At 35.1% G+C, this 14,113-nt stretch overlaps 2 pseudogenes; both read left to right on the plus strand.

Annotated features, from left to right (window-relative positions):
- Nucleotides 1-1,423: 1,423 nt before the first annotated feature.
- Nucleotides 1,424-2,865, plus strand: LOC145671918 (NADH-ubiquinone oxidoreductase chain 4 pseudogene; annotated as a pseudogene).
- Nucleotides 2,866-2,931: 66 nt separating this feature from the next.
- LOC145671649 (NADH-ubiquinone oxidoreductase chain 5 pseudogene) lies at nucleotides 2,932-9,190 on the plus strand (annotated as a pseudogene).
- The last annotated feature ends 4,923 nt before the right edge of the window (nucleotides 9,191-14,113 follow it).

The raw sequence follows: 14,113 nt of genomic DNA on the forward strand, positions 1-14,113 counted from the left end.
TATTGATATAGCGGCTACAATGAAGGGTAAGAGAAAATGGAAAGCAAAGAATCGATTTAAAGTAGCATTATCTACGGCGAAGCCTCCCCAAATTCATTGTACTAGTATTGTTCCTAAGTAAGGAATAGCTGACAATAAATTTGTAATGACTGTAGCACCTCAGAAAGATATTTGACCTCAAGGCAGTACGTAGCCTACAAAGGCAGTTGCTATTACTAAAAGTAGAATAGCAACCCCTACTCTTCAAGTATGGAGATAAAGATAAGAGCCATAATATATTCCTCGGCCGACATGTAAGTAAAGGCAAATGAAGAAAAACGATGCTCCATTAGCATGTAGGGTGCGTAGAAGCCAGCCGAAATTTACATCTCGACAGATATGAATTACTCTATTGAAGGCTAATTCAATACTTGATACGTAATGTATTGCTAGGAATAGACCTGTGGCAATTTGAATAATTAAACATAAGCCGAGAAGAGAGCCAAAATTTCATCAATACGAGATGTTAATAGGAGCTGGAAGATCTACTAAGGCGTTGTTAGCAATTTTAAAAAGCGGGTGATGTAAGCGAATTGGTGTTGACATATGATTTAGAGGGCCGAAGGGGACCTTGATATAATGAAGTAATTTTTACCACTGCAATTAATGTAATAAATAAGTATGTTGCTAATATAATAGTATTCATTAGAATTGATGTTATATAAAATTTTATACCAGGAATTTCTTGGTAATTAGTTGTATAGTGATGTGGATCTGGTAATGAAATTATATTTGGTAGTAGAAGGGGGTCGATAATTATTATAACAATTAGGAGCAATGGAACTAGGAAAATTAGTAGGAAAAGATTAGGTGTTAAGGTAAATATTTCATTTGATGCTAGTCTTGTAACATAAATAAATAGAACTAATATGCCTCCTAGAAAAACTAAGAAGAGAATGTAAGAAAATCAAGGAGATTCTCTTATAGTTGAGATAGTTAAGCAAGTAGTGATAGTGTTGACAATGAGTATTAGTCCTATTGATAGGGGGTGAGATATTTGAATTAGAATAAATCTTAAAACTACTAAGATTATAAGTAATATTCAGGTTATTTTAATTTCAAGAGGTAGTTTATAAAAATATTAGTTTTGGGGACTAAAGATAAGTTTGTACTTTCTCTTGATGCTTTTAGAATTTTTATTCATTAATGGTTTACAAGACCAACGTTTTAATTAAACTATAAAAGCTTATGAAAATATTATTTATTTTGTTTTCTTGCTTTCTAGTTATTTTAGGAATAGCTTGTTTTGTTATTCAACGTAAGCATTTATTAATAGTTTTATTAAGACTTGAGTTCATCGTGTTGATAAGTTTTTTACTTTTGTCTTATTCTTTGGGTAGCTTGTATGTTGAAAATTATTTTTGTTTATTATTTTTAACTTTTAGTGTTTGTGAGGGTAGTCTAGGTTTATCAATTTTAGTATCTATTGTTCGAACCCATGGAGGTGATTATTTAAATTCTTTAGTTGTATTACGATGCTAAAATATTTAATGTTTATGTTGTTTTTAATACCTTTGGGCTTTAATTTTAAATTATGGTGAGTTGTTCAGTTTTGTCTTATTAGAATTTGTTTTTTATTTATAATAAGAAATAGTATGGGAATAGTTCCTTGGGAGGTAGGTTATTACCTATGAAGAGATAGTTTGAGATATTCATTGATTCTATTGAGTATTTGAATTGTTATTCTTATAATTATGGCTAGAGAGGGGGTGTTAAGAAGTTCGTTTTATAGTACGAGTTTTATTAGTTTAGTTTTATTATTACTTGTGTTACTCTATTTGAGATTTTCTTCCTCTAGATTATTTATGTTTTATTTTTTTTTTTGAGGGCTCATTAATTCCTACATTATTTTTAATTTTGGGCTGAGGTTATCAGCCCGAACGAGTGCAGGCAGGTATATACTTGTTGTTTTATACCCTATTTGCTTCGCTGCCACTTTTGATTGGTATTTTTTATTTAGAGTATGTCAAGGGTAGTTTATTAATAATTAATATGAGAAGTGTAATAGATTTGGGAATTACATATTATATATGGTATTTTGCTTTAGTTGTTGCTTTTTTAATTAAAATGCCTATATTTCTGGTTCATCTTTGATTACCTAAGGCACATGTTGAGGCACCCGTAAGTGGTTCAATAATTTTGGCGGGGGTTTTATTGAAATTAGGAGGGTATGGATTGTTGCGTATTCTATATTTTATAGAGAATGTAGCTGTAAATATAAATTTAATTTGGTTTGGTATTAGAGTTGTAGGTATTTGATCGGTTAGATTAGTGTGCTTACGGCAGGTTGATGTAAAGTCTTTAATTGCTTATTCTTCTGTTGCTCATATAGGGTTAGTGTTAATAGGATTATTAACAATGGGATTATGAGGATTTAGAGGTGCTCTTACATTAATAATTGCCCATGGTCTATGTTCTTCGGGTTTGTTTTGTCTTGCAAATATTTCTTATGAGCGTTTAGGGAGCCGAAGACTGTTAATTAATCGGGGAATATTATCTTTTATGCCGAGTCTAGGGCTTTGATGATTTTTATTAAGAATTGCTAATATGGCGGCACCACCAACATTAAATTTATTAGGAGAAATTAGTCTATTAAATAGAATTGTTGGTTGATCTTGGTTGAGTATATTAGGATTGGCCTTACTATCTTTTTTTAGAGCCGCCTATAGACTATATTTATATTCATATACTCAACACGGAACACCTTATTCTAATTTATATTCTTGTTGAGGAGGAAGTGTACGAGAGTATTTATTATTGATGTTACACTGATTACCTTTAAATTTATTAATCTTTTTTGCTGGGCCGAGATTTCTATGGCTATAGGTGCTTGAGTAGTTTAGAATAAAATTTTAGTTTGTGGAACTAAAGAAGGTTTATTACCCTTAGGCCATGGTTTGACCTTTCTCAATTTGTGTGACTAGTTTTACTCTTTTAAGTAGAATGAGTATTTTTTTACTTCTTATAGGTTTGAACTTTTTAATTAATAGATATAGTGTATTTATTGAGTGAGAAGTTATCTCTTTTAATAGAAATAAAATCGTTATGACTCTTCTATTTGATTGAATGTCATTTATATTTATAAGATTTGTACTTTATATTTCTAGAATGGTAATTTATTACAGTGGACAGTATATAGGATCCGAACGGTATCTTAATCGATTTATTATACTTGTATTAATATTTGTTCTTTCAATAGTTTTATTAATTATTTCCCCTAATTTAATTAGAATTCTCCTTGGATGAGATGGGTTGGGCTTAGTTTCGTATTGCTTAGTTATTTATTATGAAAATGTACGATCTTATAATGCTGGCATATTAACTGCGCTTTCTAATCGTATTGGAGATGTAGCAATTTTATTAGCTATTGCTTGAATACTAAATTATGGAAGTTGAAATTATGTTTTTTATTTGCATAGAGTTTTAAATAATAATGAAATAGTAATTATCTCTAGTTTAATTATTTTGGCTGCAATAACAAAGAGTGCACAAATTCCTTTTTCTGCATGATTACCGGCGGCAATAGCCGCTCCTACACCAGTATCAGCATTAGTACATTCTTCTACGCTTGTGACTGCTGGGGTTTACTTGTTAATTCGGTTTAGAGACGTTTTATTAAGTGTTTATGCCGGTGATGTATTACTTTTATTATCAGGACTGACAATATTTATAGCTGGTATTGGTGCTAATTATGAATATGATTTGAAGAAGATTATTGCTTTATCTACTCTAAGTCAGCTTGGTCTCATAATAATAATTTTATCCATGGGATTTCCAGTATTAGCTTTTTTTCATCTATTGACACATGCTTTATTTAAAGCATTACTTTTTTTATGTGCAGGAGCGATTATTCATGGTGTGGGAGATACACAAGATATTCGCAGAATAGGAGCACTTGTGAGTCAGATGCCCCTTACTTTATCTTGTTTAAATGTAGCTAATTTGGCTTTATGTGGAATACCATTTTTAGCTGGCTTTTATTCTAAGGACTTAATTTTGGAAATTTCTTCTTTATCTTTAATTAATGTAGTCAGCTTTTTCTTATTATTTTTTTCTACCGGCCTAACTGTATGTTATTCAGTACGTTTAAGATTTTATTTGACAGGTAAGGGCTTTGGGGGTACTAATATTCATTCTATTAGTGATAATGAAGGTTGAACTATGTGTAAGGGAATATTAGGATTAGTAGTGATAGCAATTTTAGGAGGTGCAACATTGAGTTGATTAATTTTTCCTTCTGTTAATTGTGTTGTTTTACCTTTATATCTAAAAATAGGTGCATTACTTGTGAGTATTGTAGGTTTGTGAGTTGGTATCTTACTATCAAGTTATTCTATTGGACAGCCTTTAATGTGTATGAAGTTTTATTTTAACTCTACAATAATAGGAAGCATATGATTTTTACCTTACCTATCAACAAATTATATTATTAAATTCCCTTTATACATAGGGGGTGCATACTATAATAATATTGATCAAGGATGGAGAGAGTGTCTAGGTGCTCAAGGTATATATAGTAGTTTTAAGGATGGTTCAATGTTAATTCAACAATCACAAGACAATTTATTTAAAATGTATTTATTAATTTTTTTATTTTTTACAATTTTCCTTTGTCTCTTTATATTTGTATATTTAGGTAGCTTATATTGAAAGCATAGTATTGAAGATACTAAGAAGAATTATATTCTCTAAATAGTACTCCCTGAGAGTACTCTCTTTTTTACCTCGAAAAGGTAATGTAATATTTATACTAAGGGGGTTATGTTATTTATATTAAGAGATGTTAACGGTCTAACCCGCTAAAGATAAAAGTTAGCAGCTTCTTCTTGATTAATTTCACATCTCCTTAGTTGGGGTAGAGAATAAACCCAATGATATCATTAACAGTGAAATGCCTCTTTTTGGCTTCAACTAACAAGTAGGGGCCAAGAGGCCAAAGGCTCAGGTCGAAACTGAGTGCAATCGTTTGCTTCCTACTTATGAGATAAGTTGATAGCAACACCTTTTGGATGCAAACCAAATATTATAGTTAACTATTATCCCGTCCCGTTAGTCAGCTCATGTTAAGGATCCTTGATTTCATTCGTGGTAAAGACCTATTAGGAGGATTACTAGGAATACTAATCTAACTAGAGATCAGGATAGTGTATTGGTGTTGTTAATAGTAATTGTTATTGGTAATAGAAGGGCGATTTCTACGTCGAAGATAAGAAAAATTACGGCAATGAGGAAGAATCGTAGGGAGAAAGGGATTCGGGCTGAAGATTTGGGATCAAATCCGCACTCAAAGGGGGAGTTTTTTTCTCGATCATTAATAACTTTCTTAGAAAGAAGAGTTGAAATGGTTATAACGATTAAACAAATAATAATAGTTAGTAAGCCGGTTGTTAAGACTGTATTAATTGCCTATTTCATTTAATGATCTTTTTGATTGGAAGTCAAATATACTATATATATTAAATAGGCTAACCTCCTCATCAATAAATAGAGATGTAAAGGAATAATCATACTACATCCACAAAATGTCAATATCAAGCAGCGGCTTCAAATCCAAAGTGGTGAGTAGGAGAGAAATGTGATAAAAGGTGGCGTAATAAGCAAGTGGCTAGGAATGTGGAACCAATAATAACGTGGAGACCATGGAAGCCTGTTGCTATGAAAAATGTTGAGCCGTAAACAGCATCTGCGATGGTGAATGGTGCCTCGTAATATTCGTATGCTTGTAGAGCAGTAAAATATAGGCCTAGGAGGATTGTAAGTAGTAGGCCTTGTGTGGCTTGGGTGTGGTTGGCCTCTATTAATCTGTGATGAGCTCATGTTACGGTAACTCCTGAGGCCAGTAGAATTGCAGTATTAAGAAGGGGAATGTGTATTGGGTTGAATGGCACGATGCCTGCTGGAGGTCAGAAGGATCCAATTTCTACTGTTGGTGCTAATCTACTATGGAAGAAGGCTCAGAAGAATGAGGCGAAAAAGAATACTTCAGAAATAATAAATAAGATTATGCCTCACCGAAGACCTAATGTAACTTGCATAGTGTGCAATCCTTGATATGTTCCTTCTCGAGTTACATCTCGTCATCATTGAATTATAGTTAGTAGTGTGATTAGTATGCCTAGGAAAAATAGAGAGGGGTCATATTGATGGAATCATTTAGTAAGTCCTGTAGTTGTAATTAAGGCTCCTAAGGCCCCAGTAAGCGGTCAAGGGCTTTGATCAACAAGGTGGTAAGGATGATTTTGTGGTGCTGACATAAGTAACTTCTCTTGAGTATAGTGTAACTAGAACTGCAAATACATATGATTGAATTACTGCGACGGCAGATTCTAATATTAGGAGGGCAATTTGTCCAATTATTAGTAGAGAGAGTATGGAGAGAGATAAAGAAGGGCCTGTATTACCTAGTAAGGTTAAGAGGAGATGGCCTGCAATTATGTTTGCTATTAATCGAACAGCTAAAGTTCCAGGCCGAATGATGTTGCTAATTATTTCAATACATACTATGAATGGTATGAGAGGGGTCGGGGTCCCAGAAGGAACGAGATGGGCAAATATGTGTTGGGTGTGATTGATTCAGCCATAGATTCAGCCAAATCTGTTTCAGGCCTCAATACAGGATTGTAATTTTTAAAATTAAAATTATCATGCCAAAGAATATGAATTTTCGCTTTTACCTTTAGACTAAGTTCTATTAAATTCTGTAATATTTTACAAACATTTTCTATACTTGAGTAAATGAATTTTAAGAAGGCTGTTTTGTATTATACGTATATTAAATAATTTGGAATAAGTTTTATTTCAAAAATTACACAGAAATGTTGACTTAATTTGAAATTTATTACAAAAAGTCGATTTAGTTTTGCTCAAAATTATAGGTGAGGCCAGGCCTCACCTGCTTCACCTGACGAACCGCTTATTGTCTGGACGTGTGTCGTGTCACCAATGGGACACATATTGAACATTTGTAAAGGGTTTATAAGCTTCCTCCGTGAGTTTGTAGTTCTTTTCATGTATCTTTCATGTAATACTTTTGAAAATATAGCCTTTTCAAAATGAATGAATCATTTACTAGCCCTGTATTAGAATTTGATATAATTTCACGTCTCATATATCATCGGTGCTGAAAAGAGACGATAAACTATTTATAAATAAATAAATAAGAAAGGAAAAGAGAGAGAGAGAGTTAAGGTGAACGTAATTCCACTATATACTGTAAGATAAACCACCATACACTATTATTCAGTGTTCTTTCCGGATAATGAATAAATTAATTAAATGGGGACGGTATTCGCACGAATACATTATTGAACAAGCTCTCATTGATTACAAAGAAAGGCGTCAAAATATATGCAAGTGGAGGAAATCAATATGTCCTTCAATGTATTTATTTTATTACCTATTATAATATCTTTAAGTTTCAGTATTATCTACGAGGGGCATTCAATAAGTAAAGAGACAAATTGCTATAGCTCAATAAAGATTTATTTCAATCTTTCAAAACTAAGGCTATTTTTCAATATAATCACCCTTTACAGTTATGCATTTGTCCCATCTTTCTTCCAGCTTCCTAATTCCCTTTGGCGAAGAAATCTTTCGAGTTACCCCGAAGCCACCTTTGCACCACTGCCTTAACTTCCTCATTGTTAGCAAATCTTTTTCCACGTAGGGCGTCTTTGAGTGGTCCAAACAGGTAAAAATCAGATGGGGCGAGGTCTGTGCTCTAGGCAGGATGAGGTAAGACCTCCCAACCCAATTCTTGAAGCTTATCTGTTGTCAGCTGGGCTGTATGAGGGCGGGCGTTATCGTGCTGAAGAATGACTCCTTTTTACAAGAGTCCACGGCGTTTGCTCCTGATAGCTGGTTTAACTTTGTGTTCTAGCATTTCAGAATAGTATAAGATATTGATAGTTCGCTGATCTTCAAGGAAATCGCATTAGATTGGACCCTGTGAGTCCCAAAAGATGGTCAGCAGCACTTTACCAGCGGAAGGTTGAACCTTGAATTTTTTGCGAACTGGAGAGCTAGTGTGTTTCCAGTCCATACTCTGCCTTTTGGTCTCAGGGCCGTAGTGATGGATCCAGGCCTCGTCGCAAGTCACTATTCTTTCAAAAAAAAAAACGTCTCCTTCAATCAAACTTCGTTGCATTAAGGCTTGACAAATGGAAAGCCTTGATTCTTTATGAGCGTCAGTAAGCTGTCTGGGAACCCATCTGGCACACGTTTTTCTGTACTTTAAAATGTTCCTAATGACATTGTGAACAGTTCCAATACTTACTTGAACTTCCTCAGCTATCATTTCAACAGTAATTCTTCTGTTATCACGAATAAGTCCGTCAATCCTCGATTCCAACGAAGAACCAGAAACTTCCACTGGACGTCCACATCGGGGTTCATCACCTACACTTGTTCGGCCACTTTTAAACCGATCAACCCACTTGTACACATTCGCACGGTTCATACAACTGTTACCGTACTGTCTCAACATTCGAGAAAAAATTTCACTTGGTTTTACACCTTCTGCGACTAAAAACTTAATGACTGAGCGCTGTTCTACCAAGGTGCAATCTTCTAGAGGACTTGCCATGATGAATTGATATTTTTGAAGTTATGTTGACATAAAATTACGAAACAGCAGATCAGAGCATATCCCAAGGCTGCCAGCTAACACCCCTGAAACAAAAAGAAAAAAAATGATTAGTGTTAAAAATATAGACTTTGTCTCTTTACTTATTGAATGATCCTCGTATTAAAGTAGTCTCTTGTTACATACTTAAAATATATGTAAATTTTAAATATAAATTTCGTAAACACGAATTTAATAAAATAATAATGGAGAAATCGCATCATTAGCAAACCTTTAGAGAAGTACCGATTCTGCGTACCAACAAAAAGAAGCACCGCTCTTCTGAAATATAGGACAAATAATTAGATTGATAATTCCAACGTAACATGAGGAAACACGATGATCCCACGGTTGATTGAGGGAAAAGGGACTTCGTTTAAATCAACAAGACAAACGGATTAGGGAGCAATATCTGATCACGTGTATGTGACTGGATTGAATTGTCACAGGCTACTATAGAATGAAAAACTTATTTTTCTGTGACATTGAATTTCAGGTTTCTTAAGACATAACGTTGGTTATGTTTAAATTCATTAGTTTAAATGACATTAAAATTCATCTTACGGTCTTACAATTTTAGCGTTCACAATTCTTTTAGATTTTTCGCCTTGGAGGGTCCTAAGTTTGTGATGTTGCTTTCTAATGTAGACTAGTATTTCTAAATCCAAGTCATTTTCTTATCTGAGAAAACCAGTTTAAATTTTTGTAAATCTTTTTAAAACAGAAAAGCGACCAGTACAATCAAGAGGGGAGAAGGGCGTCACCAAGGCAATGTCTCTCAAAGTAATCCTCATGTGCAACGACACACAGACAGTACTTTTTGTTTCACAGTTGGTTCTTGGAAAGTTTCGCAGAAAACATGTTAATGAAACATATGAAATACTCTCTGTGTTTCGAGATGGAGTTTCTTCATATTTTGAAAACTACAATTTCTTAGCATGTGCTCATAGGCATTGCTAAAAATATTCAACGAAAAAGAGAAGGAAATGTGACACAAGTCGAACTATCATAGATCCTAAAAGGAAATGCAAAATATAATAATAATAATAATAATAATAATAATAATAATAATAATAATAATTATTATTATTATTATTATTATTATTATTATTATTATTATTATTATTATTATTATTAACTAACTAACTCTATGGCCTATGGAACCCGGAGGTTCACTGCCGCGTTCACAAAATCTCTCCACTGACTTCTATCCTTAGCTAACTGAATCCAGTTTCTACTTTGTATCCCAATCTCTGCGAGAGCCATCTTAATATTGTCCTCCCATCTGCGCCTAGATCTTCCTAATGGTCGTTTTCCGATTGGTCTTCCAGTCAAGACTTTGAAAGCGTTTCTACTTTCTTCCATTCTAGCTACATGACCCGCCCACCTAAGCCTCCTAGACTTGACGAACCTAACAATGTTGGGTAGACCATATAAATTATGTAGTTCCTCGTTATGAAGTTTCCGCCATTCCCCATTCCCGTTCCTCTTGGGTCCGAATATTCGTCTCAGGATCTTGTTCTCAAATACTTTCAGTCTATGTTCTTCCCTCAGAGTAAGTGACCATGTTTCGCAGCCATACAGAACAACAGGCATGATTATCGTTTTGTATATTTTAAGCTTAAAATTCCTCGACAGAATTCGTGACGACAAGAGATTTGAACCGAATAGTAACACGAATTCCCTGCTTTTAGTCGACATTTAATTTGAATTGAATTGAATTGAAAAAGGCTTTATTCAAGCGGGTGAGGTTCAGCATATTGCTGCTCTACCACCTAACCCTTGTCAAGGAAGTACATTGTGTTATACAAAAAACATACAATCAATTGAGTACAAAAGATAGGTTACATACAAGAAAAATACAGGTATACAGTAAGATGATAAAAAAAAGAAAAAAGAAAAGTGGTACTTTTAACAAAACACACACACACGCACAAGTACGACAAGTGAAGAAAAAAAAGCATACAAATACAAACATGAAAACAAGCACATACCAATCAATATCATAGACAAAATAAGCTATGCTTGTGATTCACAATGCAGGGAGGAGGGTGATGAAATATTTTTATAATTAGTGTTGCCACGAGACGAGACGAGACGAGACTTCAGGCTGTATCGTCTCGTCTCGTGCAAAGCATGTCTCGTCTCGTGTCTCGTCTCGAAAAAATGTGCTCGTCCCGTCTCGTGTCTCGTCTCGAGAGGTTCTGTCCCGTCTCGTCTCGTCTCGTTTTGTCTCGTCTTGTCTCGTAAAAAATATAGCAGCATACCATGGGAACGAAAGTAAAATGTAGGAGACTGCACCATGCTAATCAAGATACAACTAAGTTATTACCCAGAACACACAAGACAAGAAATGTCACTGTGGCTACACCGTGAAGCAGTCACCTCCGGTGTGTGTGGTAGTCGGTTCGATCTCGGTTAGTGCCATGTGAGCTTTGTGGTGAACAAACATCGCGTGTGTGTGTTTTCTCGAAGTTGTCTTGTATCCTATCACTTTCTTCATTCCACTAATTTTTCCATCATCATCAATTCGGAGTGGGCCAAAGTTGCCTAGTCTTAAAAATAAATTCAAATAAGCTCACAAGGTAAGGACAAATAGTTTACAAGATAATATATCTCTGCTGTTAGTTGTCTGAGGCTTCTCGACTCTGGCTTTTTTTTTTTACATTTTGAAACAAAGACTTTGAAAGCGTTTCTACTTTCTTCCATTCTAGCTACATGACCCGCCCACCTAAGCCTCCTAGACTTGACGAACCTAACAATGTTGGGTAACAGTGTTTGTTTCACCAGTTTCAATACACGAATATATAGTAAATTGCTCATAGGTACGTAGAATATGAAAACACTAATGTCAAATAATGTTTACACGACAAACAAAGTTCGATGTAAAGGTGTCACCATATGAGGGTGCCCATGTTCTGGTTTCCAAGGGGGGGAAGTATAAGCGACGTTTCAAATATAGTTTCAAATTTTGCTGTAACTAATATAAAAATTCGATTGTGTTTCTGATATTCCCAAGTACAATTTCCTCTAAGGGGGGCGAGCGCCCCACCTTGCCCTCCCTGATGGGCGCCCTTGCCCGACACTACCGTATACTATCAGCCCACTTGCTTTATACTGTCGGTGTATATATATCCATACCAATCCAAAAACTACTTTCCATTTTAGCATGTTTAGATTTGTTGCAATTAATTTTTTTTAAAGCTTGGAACCAAATAATTTTATTGAGTAATGGAAATTATTTGATTGAAATTTTATAGGTTACTGCACAGTAAGCTCTACTTAAAATGCCATTGTAATGGGAGCTGAACGACACATCGGAGGAAAAAATGCTTGGGGCCAGTCTACACCTCCATGGCACAATCTGTTCCCATACCCGCGGGGTGTGTGCTCCTATATGGTGGTTGCCCCGTTTGTGTAACAAACTCATGACAGTACACCCAGATTAGCTAGTGGTCTAAAAAAATGATTTTTGGGTGGCCATTTTGGATTAAAGTTTCTTATATTGTCGTGATCTATTCGTAATCATAAAAGGTACACCTTCATACCAAGCCGAACGGTGTGCGGCGATAGACTATCGGCTTGAATTCCCCGGATTGAGTCCCGGAAGGGTCATGTGTATGGATTTTAACATCATTTGTTTTTCCGTATTGTGCCAGGGGGCGAAATCGTACGGAATAAAAGGATTTCAGTCTGAATAATTTGGAGAGAATATCCTCGCCAGGTTATTTTCATGGGAGTAAGGAATTAGTAAAAATATAGGATACACATTTTATAGCAGGGTTAAAAATATAGTTTGGGTATCCTATTTCTTTTCTGTTAATTATGTTCTTCAATGTTCGAATTTTGATCATTCTCATGATATTTTCTGCTTTCAACGGAGTTCCATGAATATTATACCAAATGTTCTCTACATTTATTAAGTTCAGAAGGTTTTATCCGCCTGTAAGAAACCATTTTTGAAGATAATTCAGGTCCTAATGAATATTTTTCACTAGGAAAGGGAAGTATGGGCATGGAAGCAGAGGGCAATTTCGCACTCTGGTCAGATCAAACATTTCCGCGTAACAAAAGGAAGGCCCCGCTGTAAAACCTCTTCACTTCCAGTGTTATTGTTACTACCATAAATCTTCTGAAAGCAAACAATTTGAAGGGTTCGTTGATTTCTTTGTCCTTCTCCCGGCTTCCAAACGAAGAGGTGAATTTTACAACATGACTGCTGTAAGCGGGCGATTGGTAAAATGGTAAAAGCGTTTTTTATGTGTATGTGTGTGTGTGTGTGAGAGAGAGAGAGAGAGAGAGAGAAAGAAAGAGAGAAGACAAAATTTTAGTTGCAAGATGACGTACTTCAATTGCCGTTTCGGTACATTTAGCAAAAAGAATACCGCCGCGCCACCAGAGAATAAAGACAAGTGTAGCCTGTTCTCCTTTGCCACCTCAGCCAGAACTTTCAACTACAGGCTGTGATGAGTGTAGACCTTACCCAGTTTTCAAATTGAATAGCTGGTGGTGGTAGTTCGATTTCTTGATCTTGTAAAAATCTTCCCTGTCTTTGTTTTGTTTGTCATCATTCCAGCCAGAAATAAAAAAAAAAATGAGAATTCCTCAGTTTACAGCAAGGGGAGTTTGGGACAAGAGATTAAGGATGATATTCCTGTAAGCTCATGTATCACGATTGTTTCATTCAATAGGCAGAGGAATGAAGGCTCTTCAACATGTCTTCTCACAAAGGGGATTTTCCTTTTGCAATCTATAGGACCACTGGCAATTTCAATCTTGGCCATTCCCACCAACGTTTTCACTTTCGAGACACGAGACGAGACGAGACATTTCAAGAGACGTCCCGTCTCATCTCGTGTCTCGTCTCGTTTACGAGACGAGACACGAGAAATGTCTAGTTCTCGTGGCAACACTATTTATAATGCATGATTATTTAATAAAGAATATGTACAAAGTCAAGTCTGATTTCATTTACGTGGTTCAAGTGATAGAATACAAATCATGGGTACCTGAACTTAAATTTTGTTGGCTGAGTAAATAAATTTTTTAACATTTTCTTGAAAGAATTAAATGTGTTAGCTTCTTTTACTACATTTGGTAGAGCATTCCATGACCTTGGTGCTAATACTGAAAATGCCGCAGTAGTTTGCTTGAGTCTATGGTGTGGAATATCAAACGTATTTCTTTTGTGTGTTAAGTGAGTGTGAATAGTTGACCTAGCAGTGAGTTTCTTGTATAAATACTCGGGACGTGTTGTTTTAAGAATTTTATAAATGAGAGAGCAATAATGCAAATGTCGTCTTCTGGACATTGTCAGCATGCTATTGCTGTTCAGAATAGGCAAAATATGATTGAATTTTCGTATGTTGTAACAGAAGCGGATGCATGAATTTTGTACCTTTTGGATCAGAATGGCATTGCTTTTTGTTAGAAGCAACATCACAATAATCA

Source organism: Thermobia domestica, chromosome 15 (assembly GCF_964235325.1).
Source record: "Thermobia domestica chromosome 15, izTheDome1.hap1.1, whole genome shotgun sequence".
Lineage (NCBI taxonomy): Eukaryota > Metazoa > Arthropoda > Insecta > Zygentoma > Lepismatidae > Thermobia > Thermobia domestica.